The sequence below is a fragment of the Esox lucius genome, chromosome 21, assembly GCF_011004845.1.
Source record: "Esox lucius isolate fEsoLuc1 chromosome 21, fEsoLuc1.pri, whole genome shotgun sequence".
In the NCBI taxonomy this organism is placed as follows: domain Eukaryota; kingdom Metazoa; phylum Chordata; class Actinopteri; order Esociformes; family Esocidae; genus Esox; species Esox lucius.
The window spans coordinates 13,182,978-13,196,814 of NC_047589.1; the positions used below are offsets into that span (position 1 = coordinate 13,182,978).

The 13,837-nt window shown below is 36.9% G+C and overlaps 1 protein-coding gene across 2 annotated transcripts in view; it reads left to right on the forward strand.

Annotated features, from left to right (window-relative positions):
- LOC105019405 (cadherin-18) overlaps window positions 1-13,837 on the forward strand; it is a 266,296-nt gene that overhangs the window by 93,790 nt on the left and 158,669 nt on the right. The window contains exon 1 of one of the 2 annotated variants that reach the window (XM_010885567.3): window positions 5,183-5,312. The exons of the other annotated variant lie outside the window; for it this stretch is intronic. The gene's annotated coding sequence lies outside the window, so the exon portion shown is untranslated. Of the gene's footprint in view, window positions 1-5,182; window positions 5,313-13,837 lie in introns of those variants that run through there. 2 annotated transcript variants of the gene reach the window in all.

A 13,837-nucleotide genomic window follows, 5' to 3' on the forward strand; every position in this document is an offset into this window, starting at 1 on the left:
TCACAAAGTTTGAATCACTTTAGAAACTTAGACTGAAAGGTGACAGTATAATCTTGTAGAATATTGTTAAAATGTAACTACAATCTTTATAGTGTTCTTTAATGGTATGTAATATTATTAATAGTGCATATAATGTAAAATGTATTATATAGAATCCTTGATATATTTTCCAGTCAAGATAGGTAGCAGAAATACAGATGCATGAGGAAATAATTCCAGCAGCATGTGTCATCTAGTGTAAAAAATGGGCTCAGGAAATATATTTCAAGATCAAATGAAAACAAAACTCTTTTGGTCCTTCACAAAAAGGAAAATTGGAGGCAGTTACACTAGCAATCTACAATAGGCTACATAGCAACTAAGACATACAGTTCCCTCCACAATTATAGGCACCCCTAGTAAAGATGAGTAAAAAAGGATTATTAAAAGAAATCACCTTTTGGTGAATCAGCTTAATGTCAAAAAAATTGCTACCTGATAATACACATATCTACTGTTGGGGCAATACAAAAAATGTCAAAGCAACTGGAACTGTTACAAATTTGCCTGGAAAAGGGCCCAAGTATATTTTTCCCCCACGCTCATTGAGGAGGATGACAAGAGAGACAAAAAAATCCCCAATGATCACTGTCAGAGTTTTGCAGAGTAGAGTATCATCTTGTGGTCACAAAGTCTCCAAAACTACCATCAGACACCATCTCCATGCCAACAAATTATTTGGAAGGCATGCAAGAAACAAGCCGTTCCTGTCATTACACCACAAATGTAAGCGCCTGGAGTATATTCTGAACACTTTGACTTTGACTGGAACCAAGTGCTATGGTCAGATTAAACAAAAAATGTAGCTTTTTGGCAACGAACACTCAAGGTGTGTTTGGCATAAACAAAGATGTGGCAATACTCAAAATAATCTGATCCCCAGTGTTAACTTTGGTGGAGGCTCTCTGATGTTGTGGGTTTTATTTTTCCTCCAAAGGCCCTGGGAACCTTATTAGGGTACTTGGCATCATGAACTCCATGAAATACCAGAACATTTTAAATCTGAATCTGGCTGCCTCTGCTAGGAAACTAAAACTGTGTCGTCATTGAATCTTCCAGCAGGAAAATTATCCTAAACATACGTCCAAATCAACACAAGAATGATTTACTGAACACAAAATCAAACTTCTGAAATGGCCATTTACAGTAAGTCCACTGACCTAAACCCCCTTGCAAACCTGTGGACTGAGCTGAAGAGAAGAGTGCATAAGAGGACCCCAGGGTCTCAGGACTCTGGATGATCTGGAGAGATTCTGTAAAGAGGAACGTTCTCAGATTCCTTGTTCTGTATTCTTAAACTGTATTAAATGTTACAGGAGAAGACTGAAGGAACCAAAACATTTAAATTATATGTTTATTTACATGTTCAATGATTCTTCATTATATAGTATATACGTTCACGTATACCTATGTACTTAATTTCTGTTCCAGTAGGCAGTCATTGGAATGTAAATGGTTTAGAGATTTGTGTAAGCTGTGAATGCAGGGACAAAAAAGTTTGCTTGTTATTGCCCAACTAGTTTCCTTCTCGAGATAACACCAATGTGTCCCTAATTGATAAGCGGTGTTTTCTTTAAGACTAGTTTGTTATCTCTCTCTTGCATTTTTCTCACTTCTGCCTCTGTCTTTGCCCTTGCATTTTCCACACTTCTGCCTCCAATCTTTGCTCTTGAAGACATCTTGAATCTCCGGAGAACTTTTATCTTTGTACCGTAATTTTAATACTTTCTGTATACATCTCCGGAAAAAATTCAGCGACCACTGCACCTTTTTCTTTCCCTTCCAAAAGAATCGAAAAGGCAAGTTTTGTGTGAGGAACAGGAGGGTTAAAATAAATGTTTTGTTCTCTTTATTTTTATATATATGTACTCATGCTGATTTGAAGCACATACTGTAGCTGTTCCGGCCGTTTTGCACAAATCCCATGTGATTTGCATCCTCATGTAATTGTCAGACTGCATAACTTTTATAGCACTTGTTTTCTTGCTCAGCTTTAATTTGAAGATTTGAGGGCATCTATGAACCATGAACCATGTTGGAATAACAGCCCTTTTTATGACAGATACTTATTTACATGACAAAAATATAATTGTTTACAATTGCAGGTATTTAACATGCGTAGACCATTACATTGTTTGTGTGAAATTGACTAGTCACTGGAGGGTCCAATGAGGGATGGCCTTTCCAGGTTTAAGAGCATTTTAGAAAGTATAATAATATGGTGCGCGTTTTGAAAAAAAACTTAAGGGATTCCACAGTCCCTTTTAACCCATGGCTACTCATCTCAGAATAATGTGAAACAATGAATAGAAAGAGCAACCACAAAGAAGCTGAAAAAAGCTTGGCTGTGTGTTAACTCTAGAAATTGGCAAGCATCAATCTCTTACTTATTCCAAAGTGTGTGACCCTTATCTTTGCGGTGGAAAACCACTTATCAAAGTCCTTTTTTATTAATTTATTATTTCCTGTCCCCTCTATGCGTCAAGATATGCCATTATCTTAGAGGTTGTTTGCAGTTAGGCTTTCCACTGGAAAGGGGTTCATCTGGAGGTGCTTTATAGGTTGTGTCTCAAATGGCAGACTTTTTGCTGTATGGTGCATTACTTTTTGAAATGGAATAGCATGCCAATTGGGACACAACAATTTTCTTTCTTGAGTTAAGTAGAGAAATGGTAGTCTGAGAAGTTTGGCTTTTGTGTATTTGGTTTGTACTGTACAGTATTAAATTGGATCTTTCACACTGAGTATCTTGTTACTATACTGCCATCCCTGTTCACCATCAGTCCACAATGAAGTTAATGCATTTTGCAAAAAACCCCAAAACATTTGCATTTGCTGTCAGATTTGGATTTCCCATTTTTGTGAAAACATTTGTGCAGTAACTTACTATCATCACGTACAGTCAATTCAAGTATTGGCACCCTTCATGAAGTTGAGCAAAAGTGAATACAAAAAAATACAAAACACAAATAACAACTCATATTTTTGGTTAAATCTTGCGGGAAGCGATACACATTAATTATAATCAGTGTTTGATTTGGGCCGGAGATGATAATAATATTATACAAATATTTCATTTTATATCTTTCCTAACTGTTTCTATCAAAAAGGCATGAACGCCTCAAAAATATATAAATCTTCAGCAAAGTTCACAATGGTAGGGATAAAAAGTCTCACTGGAGTGAGAGTCATTTTGTAGACGCCCAAGATCTCCAGAAACTATTCTTGTGTTAAGATGCATTGTCAAATTTATCCCCAAATGTATCCCTTTGTATAAAAGAGAACATGCTTACAGCTATTTCATACTGTAATAATTGTATATTATTATATTATAAAGGAACCATATTCAGATAGCCAAAGCAAGGGCATCAAAGGATGGCTTTTACGATCATAATACGGTTCTTGATTGTCCACCTTACTTAGAAGATGACATTTCATGTGAATACCATGAGAAAGTAATAATCAGAACAGGGATATGTAAAGGCCAGCTATGTTTGGGCTGGCCAAATACCTTCAACCACCTTTGCAGGACATCCTCACCTTCAATGTGAAATAAAGTGAGATAGAGCATATAAGCCACTCTGAGTATAGGCTCTGATGATGGTTGAACCATAGATCTATCTGGCCCAAAGGAAGCAAAACAATTCTTCATAAGAAACTGACCAATAATGACCATAGAGTTAGAATATGTACTGAAATATTATTTAGTCAGTTATTAATGCCCAAACTCTAAATGGGGAGTGTCATGGTAATTTAGTGACTATATGTGAAGTTTGTTAATAGTTCATAGATCAACTTTTTCTCTTCTGGGCTTAGAAATATATACTTATCTCCCATCTGGTATTGGGACTGCACAGAAGATTGCAGTGGATTCAGTCCAAATAAGTAATTTTTTTGCAAAAAGAGAAGACATTAGTCAGAAGTCTACACTAACCATACCTTATTGACTATATTTGTAAACAAACACACAAAGGCACAATTATGAATTACCAAATAAATAAAATGAAGCCTTATGAGAACATCAGTTTATATAAAAAAAATGTTTTGTTCCTTTCCACATTGACATTGTGGAACATTGCCTTGCCCCAGAATAGAGAGTCTATAGCCCTCCTGGAGCTGGGAGAGTGTTGCAGACACCTCACCAACCCTGAGGCCCAAGAATATCCTAGTACCAGATGGACATTCTTATTGTTTGGCTCCTTATCTCTGCTAGGCCATTCCACTGGAAGATCACTGAGAATGATGGAGTAGAGTCACGGGTGCGTGTCACGTCCCTATGGGCCCTGGTCAAGAGTGCACTAAATAAGGAATATGTTGACATCTGGAAGTCAGGCAAGGGGCATTCCTGTGGATTTTACTGGATGATGAAGTTGTGGCTGGGCATGGCTGTGGATGCCATGGGGAGACATCTGGTAGTGGAAAGCAGCTTCTACTGTACTGCAGATATACTGAGTAAACATCACAAAATCCACATAATTAAATGAAACGGATCATACTGTGTCTCTATGGCTGACACTCTGATTGTGAGTATTGAAACCTCATTGTTTCATAGCCGCAGGTATTATTGGAAACCATTCATTATTTGGCATGAATGGGTTTTTCTCTTTTTGTGGTTATAGGGAGTACTTTTTTTTTTCCAGGGTTGAACTTTTTGCTTCTATGTAGGGCACTTTAGCAAAAGTGTCCTACATTATTTAAAATAAAATCTAATCAGTAAATGATTCATATTATCATTTTAAAACATTTCCAAATATCTTAGTAGAAATTGTCAATTAGGGCAAAGACTTCAGTGAGTTAAGGTGTTTTGAGTGTTAACCCATTACCTCACTCCCACTCTCAGGGAACTGAGGTTAATAACATTATCTCAAGTGATTGGTCATAAAATGAACCATAGCATCATGAACGACGAAGTGGGGCCTAAAATGCAGCCTCATCCTTGCAGATTTCAAAAGGAAACAGACAAATGGCCCATATAGAACAGACGTGTTGGAAATAATATGCACCAAGGAAATCTCTTTATGTGATTTATTTCCTTAAGATGATAAGGAGGGATTACTTAGAGAATTAACATCAACCCCTGGTTGAAGTGGTTGTTTCTAAGCTTGTTCTCTTGATACGTTTCTACTCAGACAACAAGTCACCACCGACTGCCATGCAGGCATGATTTATCATCACAATTTGCTGGAACATTGGACTCCAAAGTCAACACTGTCAGGCTGCAATCCGTTCCCTGCCTTGAATAAGAATATTTTCACATTATAGAGCTTAATGAGGTAAGAGATTAAGATGTTGCTATCCAATCACTAACGCTCAATTAGCCCAGTAGACACAAAATGACTTCTCGTTCACCTAAATGTTTGGATAGGCTGTAATAGAGTTCTTTCTGATTTAGCTAAACCTAAAGAAACATTATCTCTTTTAATTATATATGTATATATAGTATTTACTAAGGGTAAAACTATGTCTAACAATTTCAAAATAATAGTTTTATTGTTGTACTGCAGGTATAGTTGTCAAAAAATATTCCTGTTATTTTCCACTCCACCATCCCTATCTCAATGTTATGCAAATGCTACATACAAAAACATTGTATGGTTACTCTAAGTTTCAGAATTCAGCTTATTTGTGCCACCCATCACTCAAGGTGTTTTGCCTGTGTAGAATCTGAGCATTGACAATTACAATATGAATGTACGTTTCATTGGATGTGCATGTGCCTAGATAATGAGAACAACAGAAACATCTCTGTTTAGATAATCTCTCTGTAGGTTGTGCTCTAATGACCAAAGGAATGTTTACGTTGGCCATTTGGCATGGAGGTTACTGTCTTGGAAACCTAATCTTTGCTAGGTAGACACACCCTTCAATGTATATATCAGCTTGTAACCAACATTACAGTGAGAAGAGATTGACTGAGATGAGATTGAGGTTGTGTAAGGAAGACCAGGTCCATAACCTCAGGAACCAGACTTTCTAATGCTGCAATAAATAATATAATTTCTCTCTCCCTTGACAAACGGGTATGCTAATTATTACAACCACTATACGAAAAGGATGACTTCTAACACCTGTTTAAGTTGTTAATTGTAATTCAATGGTTGAGGACCTTTGTACACTGTCCATTCATGCAATTTTTTTAAGAGCATGTGAGAATAACCTCTTTGCACATTAACGACATGGCAGCACATGTCTTGACTGTCACTAGCCTTACAGGATTCTAGAATGTTGAGTGGACTAATCTCTTGTGATCTTTGAATGAAAACGGAAAAATCTGCCAAATCTGTCAGAATCAAAGGTACGTTTTTGTCAACATGTACTACTCATAAAAAAGGTGCTAGTTAGTGAAAGGATTACTAAGGACAGGGTGTAGTGCCTATAATATGATATGACAACCAGCATGCATTACGCCAAGTTGTATGGAAATATGGACAGGGCAAGGTGACTTACCACTCCGGTAACATTTTAATGATCCATGGCTCAATTAGTTTTGGAACATTTCAAATGAACCACTTCAAATTAACATTCTTATTTGAGAATAATCTGGTCAAAGCACAAAATAAACCTTTATTGTAATAAAGAACCCCAAGTGTATCATCATATATTTATTAAATGAAGTGAGAAACATGGTTCTCTTCAGGTCAGAGATGGGATAGGAACAAAACTAAGACACCCCCTCCCCTTTTATTGTTGTAAATAGGGTACTTAGGAGGCGGTCTAACCTGAGAGATAAAGGACCCTCACCTCCTCAAGTTACCCTGTTCTCAGCTTCCTGTCTGTGTTGCTGTATCACAACACTGCAAAGTGTTCTGGGTAAGATATTGATTGGGATGTCAAAGCCGACCCTGATGGCAACCTCTGAGTTTGTGGTTAAGATTTTTCACATGCTTGCGAAGGACTCTAACAGTAACTATACACGATCCTCTACAATTTAAAAATCTCCCATTCTGGACTGGATGTGTAATATGTTGTTTTTATGTGCATAATCTATATGTTGGATCACTACCATACCTCAGTTAGCCAGGAAATTACACATTTGAAATTGAGAGGTTTTAATGACACAGGGCTCACATTGGCAAGTGCACGACATCGCACACCATTCTCAGGAACCTTTTGATTGTGGATTTTTAATAATAGCACACTATACAATAGGATGTGGTTTAAGACTCAGGCCTTAATACTCTAGAGAGCCCTTACTATTTAAAACCCATAATGTGTGGTATGCCGTGGTTGCCTGAATAAAGGCCCATAGGGTAAATATATGGTTCTAACTGCTGGACTTCTCTTTGACCCCATCAAGACATTGTGTTTTCTCTTTCTGCTCTTCTGAGATGTGTGGCAGTCATCTGACTGCTGCTTTTCAGGAATTAATGTTTTATACTATTACCGAGACATTATATTTGCCATGCAGTTGTCCTTCAGAGCAATAGAGCCTGAATTTGACCCCATAAAGTGCAGCATTGATTGAACGTCATGAAATATTTATAGCCTCTGTGAGCGAGGCACTTATGTTACAATGTTTTATTGTTGAGAGTGTGACTGAGAGGGCAAAAGATCCACTTGTTGACCAACTAGACTAAGTAGACATGTTCTGAGTTGCCCTACAAATGGTTCTTGACCAGGTAACAAGGTAAGGAGCTTATGAGATGGTGTTTCCTCAGACTTAATCTGCATCTGAAATCGCACACTACTCCCTTATATAGTACATACTTTTGAACCAGTCCACTATGGTCCCTGGTCAAAAGTGCCATAGGCCTAATTCACCAAATCCATTCTGCTGTATTTAGACCTCTGGGACCTAAATACCTAAATGACCTCCGGGACATTAAGACAAACAAGCTGGATTACCTCCAGATACACTGTACCTCACAATTTACTAATCACTTCTCTGTCTCTATCAGATAATATTATGTTCAAGAAATGATGGCATGCATAGCAAAACAAGGGAATGAACTACAACAAAAGTGTAAACTCCCAACTTTTTTTTTTTTCTGAACAACATTAGATATACAGTATTTCAAATAGCTGTCGAAGCAACAGAACAAGGCTTTGAAATATTCATTGAGTTATTTCCATATTTTTCTTAACGTTGTCTCTTATTGTATAGTTTGAATGTGTGTGTGTGTTAAAATAATAATGTAGCTAGCAGAAAATGTCAATTGTATGCTTAAATTTGAGCTGCTGTAAAACCCTGAGCCATTTTCTTTCTAAAACGTCTGGCTGTGGTGGCGGGTGGGAGAACATAATGAACGCCACCAGAATAAGAACACTTTGTGTGGGAGAGATAACTGAAGTAGAGGCCCACATGCCGACAGAGGAGCTCGGAACATTTGTGATCTGTCTCAATTCGCAGCGGGAGAGCGCTTCCTCTTACTCCTAGACTGTGAAGCTAGCTTCCTCAGAAAAGAAAAGTTTGTGTTTGTGTGTTTGTGTGTACAGCTCGAAAGGAAACCTCAAACAGGTGAAGAAAAGAGTGGTCCTACTCCAGAGGCAGCTGTGGCCAATGTCCCTGAGTCCAGGCCTTGCAAGGGCTGGTTAACCAATAATATGGTCTAGATTATTATGCTAGTTGTCTAGAATGGTGAAACTGCTTTTGCTTGTGACCAGCCATTTGCTGTGATATTGACATTCTGCTTGTGCTGGTATGCTGGTGACCATGCCGATCAATGCTGGTCAAGCTGGTATTACCAGCATTGTTTAGCTCAGGGGTTCTCTGACTCTTTCCTCACTCTGGATGAGGGCACACACCAAAATATTACTGTGGTCCAGTAAGGCACAGTTGATTGACCATATTTACTCACATAATCTCAGGCCAAACACCTCATGCAAATTGTGGTTAGTGAACATGCTGAAATGGCTATTGATGTTTTTTTAAATAGTTTCAGCTACATTCTGTGACACTTCTGGGCTAAATGTCAGATATGTGGGGCCTTCAGTCCATGCATTGACCATGTCTCATAGATGTGATCAGTAATTCTTGTGAGGTTGCATTGAGTCAACTGTAGGGACCAAACTTGAAATCGTATCTATTTCATCAATCATTTTTGTAAATCACTTTTTACTTGTAAATCTAGGTATACGGAATCGGAACATCTGAATGTTTGCTTTGAATACGGGTCATTGTAAGTCTATAATGAAGTGGACATCTTAGAATGCATCTGTGTTCCTTATTCGGGAATTGATCAAAGGGAATACATTATTCCGACAGCTGAAAAGTGCACATGGTTTAGTCCTATTCAATTATAGACAAAATATAATAACCTACAGTAAATTATGCAGGGCTGCCTACTGTGGCTTACCTTTATTGGATTGATTAATGTGTTTGCCCACATATTGTTTAACTTTTGAGAGGAGCAAACCATTCTCTCTCGACACTTACACCCGAGCATACATTGAAAATGAAGTATTTACAGTTTTCATTTTAGTTCCTACTGATGTATCACTTTGTTAAAAGGCCTAGACATGAGTAAAAGAATATACCTATAGCCCAGTAGCTACAACAATAGTAACTGCCAAGCTATGGATCCTGATTCACACAACATGCTTCAAGAGAGTGTGAGCGAGGCATGATGAACAAACAGACTGAAGACATATGTGTGTAGGAGGAATGAGAGGGCAAGAGAGAGGGAGGGTAACTTGTTCTAATCCACTTGTGGCAGCAGGCTTAACCTATACCCTGCACATTTCTTTACAGATAGCCAAACAAACCAATCTCTTTTTGTTGCTGTGTGGGACAGAGATACATGACTGTAGTTAATTTTCTTTTCTGTATAATTTTTGTTTGTTGTGTGTAAACACATACTTTGGTTGAAGTTATGAAGTCATGAATTATGTCATGAAGTTATACTAGACAAAGATGAAGCGATTATGTGAAATAATCCCATCTTTTAATTGGACATGATATTGAAATGGTGGTTCCATTCTACATGGGTTATTCATGATTATTAATCTTTCTATCAATTTCTAGTTGGTATTCTGAATGAGTATTGTTGGTACTTCAGTAAGCAGGGAACTCTAATATAAAACTTGAAAATGTTGTAAAACCATTGAAGAAAAAAAAAAAAAACAACGATGTAAAGTTGTTTGCCAGCGCATGTGTCAGGCATAATATGTAAATTACATTAAATATTGGATTATTAGATTACCAAAATTATTAGATTACCAAAAACATAAGAAATACATGTACATGCATTTGTCGAGTAGATGAAGACTAGTAATGACTTGTTTACCGACAGAAGTTGCTCTGGATTAGATTGTATGCTAAATGACCTTAATGTTCACCAAAAAGAACCGTTCATTTGCAAGCCACCCATCATTAATTGTTGAATATTCCTACTCCTGATGAATTACTAAATGAAATAAACAACAAATTACCTGAACAATAATTATATGTTTTTGAGGTAATATTCCAGATTATATGATCCCACTGGTTCATGTGTCTCTATAATAGCCTCAAAGAGTTTCAGTGGAATAGATGAGGTCACCACTAAAGGTTGCACATATATCGAAGGTCATCGCGGCTAGTGGAGCATAGACAATGATCACTAAATCTAAACCCATGTGGTATTATCTGAGTGTTTCTACATTCCTATATGCTTGAGAGAGAGAAATCGAGAAGTAGGCAGGGAAAGGGAGAGACAGAAAATTAAGAGAAAGCATGTTTTGTGTCAGTGTGTGAAGTCCTATCTATGTTCTGATCAGATAGCTCATGTTACTCCCATTGTGACAGGTGAGTTACACAAGTCTCTTTAAAGGTCAGTCTTCCTAGATTGAGTGGCGCGAGCACAGATAACACAATACATATGCATATCACTACGTATTTGCAGACATATGACAGTATTGCTCGAAAGTCATTTAGATATATTTTCGAGGGAAACTAAGATTGTCAGTTGTCATTCAATGCATTTATTCCTATGACTGTGTTATCAAATTATATAAAACTAGATATATGTTAAAACAATGAATGAAAATGAACCTATTCATAGTTTTATAACAACCATATAAACACTGTTCACAGACATTGTCTTTTAGTGTACTTTTTTCTCCTTTGAGTTTTTCGATAAATCATCTGAATAACTAACAAATAACATGTTGAAATGCATATATCCAAGCTGATCTTTAGACCCTGTAATGTTCACATAGATATTCCCAGTGTGGTAGACACTGGCCTAGACAGAGACTGACTGGGACTGTGTTGTGAAAGGAGATTATTCTAATTGGATCCTTGGATTTCATAATCCTCACACTGTAGGCCTACAACTGCAATCTGATGCGAAATAATTGCATTTCTCTTATATTCCCTATATTGATGTTTTTGTGTGGGTGGTGTAGGATACACTACACATCCTTTATCATACAGTAATGCTACTGCATGTGCACTGCATATGAATTAATACATTATTTTTTCCATAAAAAACTAGTTGCTTTATATATCTAGTCCACAGACATTGCTTGTTTTTGTGGAAGAAAATGTATTACTTGAATCCGATGATAACACAAGATGGGAGTATAGAAGTTATTCAATAACTGGCGCCCTCTCTCCAGAATCAATTATATTTCATAGTGGTTTTGTTGATTTTTGTTTCAAGTTTCAATACCAATGAAACATTACCTCTGCCATTCATAGAATATACCATTTCACTTTGAGGTAAACAGAGAATATGCAAACGTCATCTGCCATTTAAACAGTATAAAAACAGTATAGAATTATTGTTTGTTTACAAATCATTTCTGATTGTTCTTAGATATCTTTTAAGAATACAACCAATTATATACCTATATTTTGAAATGTATGCACTTACTTCTCCATATGGAATCCCTTAATGGTTTGAGACGTCATCAGACATCCAGTCTTGGATACAGCTATTATTACAGGTTATTCAATGGCATTGTGGTTTGTGTGCCTCTCTGCCCCTGTCCCAAAGACCCGACTTAGATTTCATCTGCAGTCAAACCACATGGACGCAGTATTGATTGGCTGAAGGATTCAAAGGGTACAGTGAATCACTGGATGCTATTCCATCATCACATAATAACAATAAACAAACATAACATTTGGGTAATGAATTGTGAATTTCAGTAGTCAATAGTGAGGATATAAAACATTCATATTCAGTTGATCACGGTTGATGATCATTATTCAGCATTTGTTTCTGAGTCAAATGCATTTTCTGAGAAAATCTGTTGATAAGAAATGTTGCGGAGTGGAACGTTAGCTCGCTAAACAGAGTGCAGGGTAGTATCTTAATGGGTTTCCATGGAAAGATGCTTTTGTCAAGATGTCACATGCAAAAAAAAATCTCTTCCTGCAATCAGCAACAGCTCTGTTCCTTAAGTTGCTTAAATGCCATGGCAACTGGCCCTGGGCTTTCAATCAAGTTCGTTATGTATAATTTGCCAGTGACTTAATCAGCCCTATATTTTCCTTTAATTGGGCAAGCATGATAAAAAAAACAATAGCCATATCCATTTTCCATGATTGCATCCAAAATTGCTGCCTTTTCACTATACATGAAATTGAAGGATCAAAAAATGTACCTCCAAAAAATACCAATAATTAAACAGAGTGCATTGCCAAATGTTGAAGCAATAAAGCTTAGTTGAAAACTTTAAGATACATTTAAATACTAGTGGTAGGCATTTGATGTAATATTGTTAATTGTTATTGTGAGAAAGGCTTGTTTTCATATGTAGCCCAATACTATCTAGTTTTATTTAACTGAAGGGCAATTTTGAAGGATACCAATCCCTTATATAGTTTTATTTGATAAAAAATATACTCAAAATCTGGAATTAATTAAACCTTAAAGGACACTTCACAATTTTGGTGCCAGTTCCCTACTTTTCATCTAAATGTGTAAACATTATTGTTGAGGCCTTCAATCACCGCTCCATTGCTGCAGGCCATCTTTTTGATAAAACGTAATTGCCTACTTCAAATGAAAAAAACAATAAATAAAAATAGAGAAATCCTTAGGGAACACGGTTGGTAATAGTCAACATTTGGGACTGAGCCTGTTCACAGAAAAATAAGTTGAAGATGCTTTGTTCGGAATCAACATCAGGAAATCCAAAGGATTTGATCCAGCTTGGCTACTGCAGCTCCCTTCATCTCTTGAGCTCTAACACATTTTCAACCATACTGTCATATCTGGGGTCATTCCTAAACTCCGGAAAATTGCCAATGTGGTGCCACTACATAATTGTGGGGATACTAGTGACCTACATAATAATGTCTGAACTATCAGGGTTGCAAACATTTTAAGTAAGCATACAGTTGTCTCTTTTTTACTGAAAAATAGCATTTTGTTTTAGATCAGGGCATGGTACTATTACAGCAATTGCATTAGTTGTTAATGACATTGCCAAAGCCAATGATGAGAAATAACATTGTGTTGCTTTATTTACTGACCAGTCAAAGGCTTTTGGGCTTTTGATACAGTTGATCACTCCATCTTTTTGATGAAACTGCCCTAATTAGGCCTGGCCATGGACACCTGCTTGTGGATTCAGAATAATCACAGCGAAATAACTCAGGGTATTATAAGAGATGAGGTTGACAGGAGTTCCCCAGGGTTCAATTTTATGTATGTTACTCATTTGGCTGTGTGCTAGTGATATCTGTAATTTGGTGAGAAACTTATATTTTTATGCCGATGTACAACACACATCGACTCCCTCTGCCGCACAAGTCTTTGCACACTTACAGTCTTATTTCCAAATCCTACATAATTAACTTGTAGATCTTAGGTTGGTGCTGAATGCACATACAACTAAGTTTTTCCAATTCTCAAGGTCCCAA